At 38.8% G+C, this 9,144-nt stretch overlaps 1 protein-coding gene across 1 annotated transcript in view; it reads right to left on the bottom strand.

Annotated features, from left to right (window-relative positions):
• Window positions 1-9,144, bottom strand: part of DLC1 (DLC1 Rho GTPase activating protein) — a 371,700-nt gene that overhangs the window by 48,571 nt on the left and 313,985 nt on the right. The window lies entirely within an intron of this gene.

The following is a 9,144-nucleotide window of genomic DNA, read 5'->3' on the forward strand; positions in this document are numbered from 1 at the left end:
CGGTCCTCTGGCCCCGCCCCTAGCCCCGCCCCTCCTCGGCTGGAGCTGGAATGTTATCCTGGGGGACGTGCACGTCTGCAGCAGGAAACGCCTAAAGGTCTCCAACTATTGGAGCCCGAGGCAACGGCAAAGGCGGCACCCACGAGGCGTCTACTTATCCGGGAGGTCTCCGCTGGACCCCGCGCACTTTTCCTGTCTTTCTTGGTAGTTTTGCACACTTTTTAAAAGTCTCAGTAATTCTAGGAACCGCATACATCCGCGTGAACAGAGGGGACGTGGGGAAGTAGGGATAAATCAGCCTTTTCTGGTCTGTAAAATGGGGAAAGTAGCAGTCCTTTGGATACTGATTATTCATTGCTAAAGCCCCCAGGCGTAATGTAAGTAATTAATACTGCTGTAGGGAAGGATGAGCTTTTCCTGCGCTCGTGTTGAGTCTAAGGTGTGCAGTCAGTCGTAGCCAGTATTTCTCAAATCTTGGCCCTTGGGCTACAACCTAATGCAGCTCCTGGAACTGGTAGGACCGGACCCCAGACTGCAGAGCTATAATATATATAAAAAAAATTTAAAAATGTTTTTATCAATTCCAGAGAGAGAGAGAAAGGGACAGGGAGAGAGGGATAGAGACATCAATGATGGGAGAGAACCACTGATCTGCTGCCTCCTGCACGCCCCCTACTGGGGATCCAGCAGGCAACCTGGGCTTGTGCCCTAATCAGAAATCGAACCCTGAACTCCTGGTTTATGGATAGAGGCTCAATCACTGAGCCATACCAGCTGGGCAGAGTTATAATCTTTGATGGTGATAATCTGCATTTCTTCAAGAGCTCTGGAGATTCTGAGGCACTGTAATTCGAGGGCCCCTGATATACTATGAAGTCTAGAATTTTTAAAGCTCATAAATGAAAACAATCTCTATAAGATTTTTAAAAAAATCCAAGCCAGTTCCATGAAAATTTACTTTGGGGCTAATTGATACTTACTGCCTATTACCTCTGGGCAAAGAAAACTACTAGTAAGCTAAACCCATTAATTCAACAAACATATCAAGAGCATGTATATCTGCCCAACACTATTCTAGGCTGTGAAGATATAGCAGTGAGCAAAAAGGACAAACATCCCATCCCTCCTGGAGTTTACTTCCTGGTGGGGAAGATGCACAGTAAACAAAATAAATAAGTGAAATATGTGTAGTGTCTTACGTGGCATTCTATAAAGCAGGGGAGAGATTAGGGGAGCTGGGAGCAGAGTCTACTTTTAAATTGGGGTAAATGCAAATGGGAGAATTTAGTCTCTCTGAGTTTAAAATGTATTGATTTCATAGTTAGGTCTTAGTGTGCATACACAAAATTCTTTTTCACATGTGTTTCAAAAACAATAAACATGTGCTACCTCCACTACTGGCTCCCTAACTTACCCAAACCAGAATCAGCCTCTGAAGAGAGCATTTCAGGAAGGCATGGCGCTTCTCTATTCATCGATATGTTCAGGGCTTTCACCTACCTACAACTGCTGGGTAGGACAAGGGTCTCCAAGTCTGGGCTGTTCTTACTAAATGCTACTCTTGATAAAAGTTCAAATGTAGCACAGTATTTTGCAGACACAGCTGTAAACAGGATGACCTTGATAAGGAGCCCAACCAGATTAAGTGTAGCCAACTGGAAAGAAGTTAACATATAATTAATCAAAGAGTGTATAGAACAGTGATGGTGAACCTTTTGAGCTCGGGGTGTCAGCATTTTGAAAAACCCTAACTTAACTCTGGTGTCATGTCACATATAGAATTTTTTTTTGATATTTGCAACCATAGTAAAACAAAGATTTATATTTTGATATTTATTTTATATATTTAAATGCCATTTAACAAAGAAAAATCAACCAAAAAAATGAGTTCGTGTGTCACCTCTGACACGCGTGTCATAGGTTCGCCATCACTGGTATAGAAGCGATACTAAGCTTTCTTTTCCTGAGACAGATGGGAATTCCCAAGGACACAAAGGTAAGCAAGAGCAGGCCCACCTCTGCCTACTCAGAGTTTACAGCCTAGTGGGGAGGCAAAAAGGGGCACGTGAAAAAGAGGTGTGAGGGCCCGGAAGTCGGGACCTGACCTGGCCCAAGACAACAGAAGAGGGAGCTGCCCACTGAAGTTTGAGTGCTAGAGGAGCTGTCGAAGTGCTCACAATTGCCAGTAAGGGGGTGGTGGGGTGGTGGTGTTGGTGTGATTCCAGGGGATGCTGGATAAGTAAGGGCAAGAACTTTTGATTCCCTGCATGACTGTTAAAATCCTTAACAGTGATGAACAGAGAGAAGCCATTTTCATGGAAGGTCTCCAATGATCAAATCTGCATTCTGAAAAGATCATTTAGGCTGCGGTGTGTATTTCAAACTTGGAAATTAGGAATACACCTCCTAAATATGCTAATTTCCCTTACTTATTAGAAATCCAAACCTTAAAAATATATTCTATATTCTAAGCATCTCACCCAAAGCATATCAATTCTCAGAATAAGTTCTTAATTTTTATTATTAGCGGGGAGAAGCTGTAGTTTACTTTAATTAGGTTTCTAAGAGTCTGTGCCTTCGCAATATGCCCACCCCACTCAGTACGCATGTCTTCTGGTTCAAGGCACATTCCTTTTCCCTTGTGTATTGATGTCGTCTCCTCTGGATCTTCTCTCATTTCATCACATCTCTTTGGAGATTTGTATTATGGGAATTGTTCATCATCTAATAAGACTAATAATTCCAAAGACATTTCCCTTGGTGATGTATTGGTTGGCATTTGGCTTTCACTTCTACACTTCTTTGGTTTCCTGACACAGCCTGTGTCCTGGGCCAAACCCCAATTTGCATAGTTTTAATTCTTGCTCCTGTTAGAAATGGACACGCTACATGTGGAAGGCTGCTACACATGTAGAGTAGTGGTTGAAAGCAGGACTTTGGGAGCAGGCCACTTCCTGGCTGTGTGATGAACACATTATTTAGCCTCTGAAACTTCAGTTTATCTTTGAAAAGGAAGTTAAAATAGTGCACATTTCATGGAGCTTTTAATGAGGATTGAATAAGATAATGTATGCAAGTGCTTCGCTCACAGTAGGCATTTGATAATGTTAGCCGTTATGTAGTATTAAGTGGGCACATAAGCAAAAACATGCAATTTCTATTTAAGTAATTATCTAGGAGAAGATGGAAACAAAACAAGACCTTGACTTTAACCTGTCTGAATCTGAGGAGCCTTTATGAACTGGGGGAAGGAAGGACTGGAAAAGTCATTAAGAGCGTCAACAAACAGTGGTGCTTAACCTGATGAAAGAGGGTCCCCAAGACAGTTCAGAGTCCTTCCTCTTCATTTAACCTTCAACTCATCACCCAGAAAAGGTTTCATTTGTCTGTCATGGGCAGATGACATTAGACTGGGTTTGTTAGCTGAGCTGTAATAAGATTCGGGTATTGAAACCCTGGCCTCTTAAGAGGCAGGGATTAATGTAGCCCATTTCCCACCCAGCAGTCTATGGTTCTGTAAAACCCCTTCAACACATGGGAATTAAAAAAAAAAATCACAAAGTACACGAGGCTTGATTGCTACCATTGTTGTCAATTTGTTCTTAATGGCAGATGAGAAAAAAAGAAAGAAAAAAGGTTTGATACGAGGTCCTATGCTGTTTGCTCGTTTCCATGCTCTTCTCTGTTTGGGCATCAGCTTCATGGAATCTGTCCACAAGAATATCCATACCCTGCCTATCGGGATGCTTTCACATTCAACGTCATATTACCAAGGCTAGAAGACATCACATGGCCAACTCTTGCATGACGGAAGGCTGAGTGACTAAAGACAACCCCTTGCATTTTATAGTGAAGGAAGAAAGGAAGGAAGGAAGGTAGGAAGGAAGGAAGGAAGGAAGGAAAGAAGGAAGAAAGGAAGGAAGGAAGGAAGGGAAAGAAAGAGAAAGAAAAGAGCAAAAACGTGTCTACAGGCACTCAGGCAGGTAATGCTGGTTAGGAAAGCAAGCCGCCCCAGGCAGGTGAGGACTGAGGAGCCCAGGACCCTCCAAGAGGGCAGCGCCACTCAGGCCCACTGGGTTGTTGGCAAATGTTAACACACCAACCCCACTGCTTGGGGCTTAAAGATTTTTCAAGAGCCCCTAGATTTCTACATTTTTATATCAACTCTCTCAATTTTTAGATGCTGACAACAAATCTGTTTTTAAAAATTGATTTTTAGAGGGAGAGAGAGAGGGAGAGAGGAACATTGATTTGTTGTTCCACTTGTTTATGCATTCACTGGTTCCCTTTTGTATGTGCCCTGATGGGGGATGGAACCTGAAACCTTGGTGTATGGGGAGACCCTCTAAACAGCGGAGTTATCCGGCCAGGGCCCAGCTGGCAACAAATTTTAAAAAATCTAAACCCATGCCAAGTAATTTCAACTTTGGGCTTCATTTAGCTGTGGGGCAATGAATTTAAACCTCTGCTCTAGTGAGATGAGCCAAGCAATCTCTTTGGAAAAATTATTTCTCTCCCACAGGAACTAAAAGATTCCTGTGCTTGGAAAGTGTCGTAATATGATTTGTGTTCAATGCAGCATTGTGAAATTAGTGCATAAAATCATTTTATTTGTAATGGTCAAAGGAAATATGACAAATAAAAGAAAGTTTTGAAAATAATTTTTAAACAGTATTAATTGAAGAGAAGTACCTAAATTCAAAATTTAATGGTTGTGTTTAAAACATTTATTTATATTTAAGCTTCAGTGACCCAAGTCTGGGTTCTTCTCCCACCATCTATCCTGGTATCTAGTCTTTTCAAAAACATTTAAAACTCAAATTCTGGGGATGTGGGATGGGGAAAGAGGAGAACAAGAGAGCTTTAGGCAGTGAAATAAATTCACCCATTTTAAATGCTATCAAACGTAGCTCTCTTTTTCAGTAGATCTTTTGGACAACATTTTTGAACAATTTAAGTTTAAAAATGGGAAGGTTTACTTAGTCTACTAGTGATATTTAAAAAACGGGGCGGGGGGGGGGGATCCGTTGTTCCTACATAAATATAATATAAATCTACTTTTTGGATAATCACTTAAGCCCCAAATATGAACCAGCCTGGCATAGTATTTATATTTATTTCTTTTAAAATATATTCTTATTGACTTCAGAGAGGAAGGGAGAGGGAGAGAGATAGAAACATCAATGATGAGAGAGAATCACTGATTGATTGGGCATGCACCCTTGACTGGAATCGAACCTGGGTCCCTTCAGTCCACAGGTCTACACTCTATCCACTGAGCCAAACCAGCTAGGGCTGTTTTTCTTGGTTTTAGAGAGAGAGAGGGAAGGAGAGGGAGAGAGAAAGAGAAACATCAATGTGAGAGAAAAACATCTATTGGCCGCCTCCTGCACGCCCCCTACTGGGGATCGAGCCCAGGGCATGTGCCCTGAGTCACCCTGGTCAAGGCTGGCTTAGTACTTTTATCATTTAACAAATATTTTTTAACCCTTGTGCTGGTGAAACAAAAATGAACACAAATAAGTAAGTCCTGGGGGTGTAGTGTACAGCATGGCAAGTGACTATAATTAATGAAATAACACTGTATTATATATTTGAAAATTGCTAAGAGAGCAGATCTTAAAAATTATTACCACGAGAAAAAAAATTGCAATAGTGTACAGTGATGGATGTTAACAAGATTTTATGTGGTGATCACTTTCTAATATATACATATATTGAATCGTTACATTTTAAATCTAAAACTAATGTAATATATCAATTATACCTCAATAAAAAAAAATTCAGTAAATGACTCAAAACAATGAACATGAAGAGAGGGCTTGGGGGAGAAAGTTACTCGCTGGAAAGTCAGAACAGATCCAGTTCTGTGAAAGTTCAGTGGAAGGTTTGAACACACTGAATTCTCAATTCTACTGGTTTGATAAATCAATGGGCATGCTTTCCTGAGATAATAACAATATTTACTGCAGAATCTCCTATTTCATTCAACAGCTTGGGTAGTTGGTTAGCCCAAGGCCTCTCTGCTCCAAATGGCAGAGAAGTGAACCCAGAAGTTCTGGCTCCCAGTCAGTGCCCTTGTGCCCCCACCTCCATCTGACCTTCACCAGTGCTGGCTCTTTCCTGTGACCTCTGACAACACAAAAATCAAGCCAAGTGAAAAGTCAAAATTGCGATTATTTTTTACTCCATGAAAGAATCTGGGCTACTTTCCCGCTGAATTAGCCAATTTTAATGGCATGCTTTGATTCTTTGTTTATTCTGACATTATCCTTGATTTAAGAGTTATTTTTTGAGCTTGTAGATTCATTGAAAGCTGAGGATGGCCAACATTATTTTATAAGTACTGGTAATATTTAATATTTTGCTTCCTAATTATTTAAATTTTATAAAGATAAAACATTCATTGTTAAAAAGTTAAGAAACTACAAAAAGGTATAAAGGAAAAAATTAAACCTTTTCATACTTTCACTACAAGAGACAACTACAGATTTACTTTCATGTCTATCCTTCCGGTCAGGTATTTAAGTACACATACTTTGTCTACAAAATTGAGGTCACAGTGCATATTGTTTTGTAATATTGTATTTCACTTAATATATCTGAAGAATGTGACTTTTTATAGTTGTTTCTTATTCCATCTATGGATATACCCCTCTTTTCTTTATTGAATATTCTTACATAGTAAATTTGAAAGAGCAAAAATGGTAATTTCCCTAGGCATATTCCTTTTCTGTGAATTAAGAGGTCAAAGGGTATTAGGACATTTGATATATATTTCTAAACTCTCATCCAGAAAGTTTGCAGCTATCTTATATTTTCACCAGCGTCTGGATGTATCTATTTCTCTTCAGGTTAAGAACTGCCAACGTTATAATTGCCATTTCTATTAACTAACTGAAAAAGCAAAAGTATCTCATTATTATTTGAGTCTACATTTGTTTGAATACTAAACTGGCTGAATTTTTTTTATCGTAGTAAAATATGCATAACATAAAATTTATGATTTTAGTAATTTTTAAGTGTACAGTTCAGTGGCATTAAGTATATTCACAATGTTGTGCAACTGTCAACACTATCCATCTCCAGAGCTTTCTCATCTTCCCAAACCGAAGCTCTGTATCTATTTAACAGTAATTCCCCATTTTCCTTCCCCGCCAGCCACTTGTAACCACTGTTCTATGTCCTGTCTCTAGGAGCTTGGATATTCTAAGAACCTCGTTTAAGTAGAATCGTACAGTATTTGTCCTTTTATGTCTGGTCTGGTCCTTTTGTTAAAATAGTTGAATATATTTACATTTATAAACCAGTTGTATTTTTTTAAAGCTGCCCATATAATTAATCATATAGTCCTCTTTTGATGAAACATTTTGTTGTTTCTTACTGATTTCTAAATATTATTTATACATTAGGGATATTAACCATTTGTCATTTATTATAAAAATATTTTTACAAGTTTGTCATTTGCCTTTTAAGCTTTGTTTATTTATGATACCAAAAAAACCCAACAAGATTCAAACAAAATTCAAAGGTCTTACTTATTTGTTCTTTTCAATCATTAACTAGGAGTTTACTTAAATAGTTTTCCCTACATGTTTTGAAGGCAGAAATGCTAAGACACAAAATCAATTTACAATACAAGGTCATTTAACAAGTGGGATTTTTGCTTTATTTATTTATTTAAATACATTTTTTAATGATTTCAGAGAGGAAGGGAGAGGGAGAGAGAGATAGAAACATCAATGATAGAAACATCATCAATCGACTGCCTCCTGCATGCCCCCCACTGGGGATCTAGCCCACAACCCACGCATGTGCCCTGACCGCGAATTCAACCGTGACCTCTGTTCATAGGTAGATGCTCAAGCACTGAGCCACACCGGTTGGACTATTTTTTTAAAATAGGTTTCACTATTTACTCAGAGAAATACTTTAGCTGTTTTATTTGATTTTTCTACCTCCCCTAGCATCATAAATAGATGCCTTGCATAGAAGGAGGCCTCCATAAAAGTCCCTTGCAAAAAGGCCAGCAAGGTCAGAGTATAAATTGGAGACCTAGGATGACTGACTTTCTGAGAAGCGTTGAGATTTTCCATAAATGCAATGTTTGTGTGTGTGTGTGTGTGTGTGCATGAATCGACTAATACATAAATCCTGGCCGACCTAAGAGTTGTTCCGGAACTAACTACAATGCCAAAATAGTCATTGTTAGCTTTTTACCATGTGGGCAAAAACTATTGTTTTCTACCGGCCTGTTAAAAAAGGGCCATTTATGTAATTCCTTCTAAACTCTGACTTTTAAATCAATGTCTAGCATTTCTAAAGCACCTGCTCAAAGAAAATTCTGTAGCTAATAGCTTTGAAAATCTGCGTGAAATCATTCACAAGATTGTTTTTAAGGAGCTGCTGGGTGTTCATTTGCAGTTTGTTGCTGTTTCTTCATAGGAGATTGGTTTCTTAAATAAAAATACTACAGCATGGGTTTGGGCAATCGCCTGAAAAATAATAAACAGTCCTTTTCCTTAGCTGCTAACTGCAGCAAGTTGGCCTTTATAGTGTTATTTCTGGAAACCCCTACACAGCTCCAGGTCATTAACTTACTTTAATAGTCAACAGGAGGATGGAGCTGCAGTGTCTCGTCACGCTTGGCTTTTCATGCGTTACTAACTCAGTCACTTATCTCGTATGAATTCAGTTGAATTAAGCTGTATTTGAGGGAACTGCAAAGCAACAAATTATGCATTTTAAAAAGTAAACCTGCTAATAAGAGTCATGAATTGGGAAAGACTGATGTTTGAAGATTTATCAGGAGAGAACAGATTGAATCTCTCGTATACAAATAGTCTATTGTTGAATAAACAACTGTTTTTGTACTGATTATTGTCATCTTTTTGATGGGTTGACAAAACAAACATATAAATGGTAACATTAAAAAAAAAGCAACCATTGAATTTCATAACCGGTGAGTTCTCAGGGTCTGAATTAGAAAAATAAATTGGTAAGAGTCCTTAGGTTCATGCATATGTAGAGGAAAGAGATCTGATATAAATCATGTTTCTGACTTGGTCACACACACTATCAGTGGCCTTGAGTTGCTCACATAATAATTTCTCTTGTTCCTTGGCTTATTTAAAAAAATTATAT

Source organism: Myotis brandtii, unplaced genomic scaffold (assembly GCF_000412655.1).
Source record: "Myotis brandtii unplaced genomic scaffold, ASM41265v1 scaffold185, whole genome shotgun sequence".
Lineage (NCBI taxonomy): Eukaryota > Metazoa > Chordata > Mammalia > Chiroptera > Vespertilionidae > Myotis > Myotis brandtii.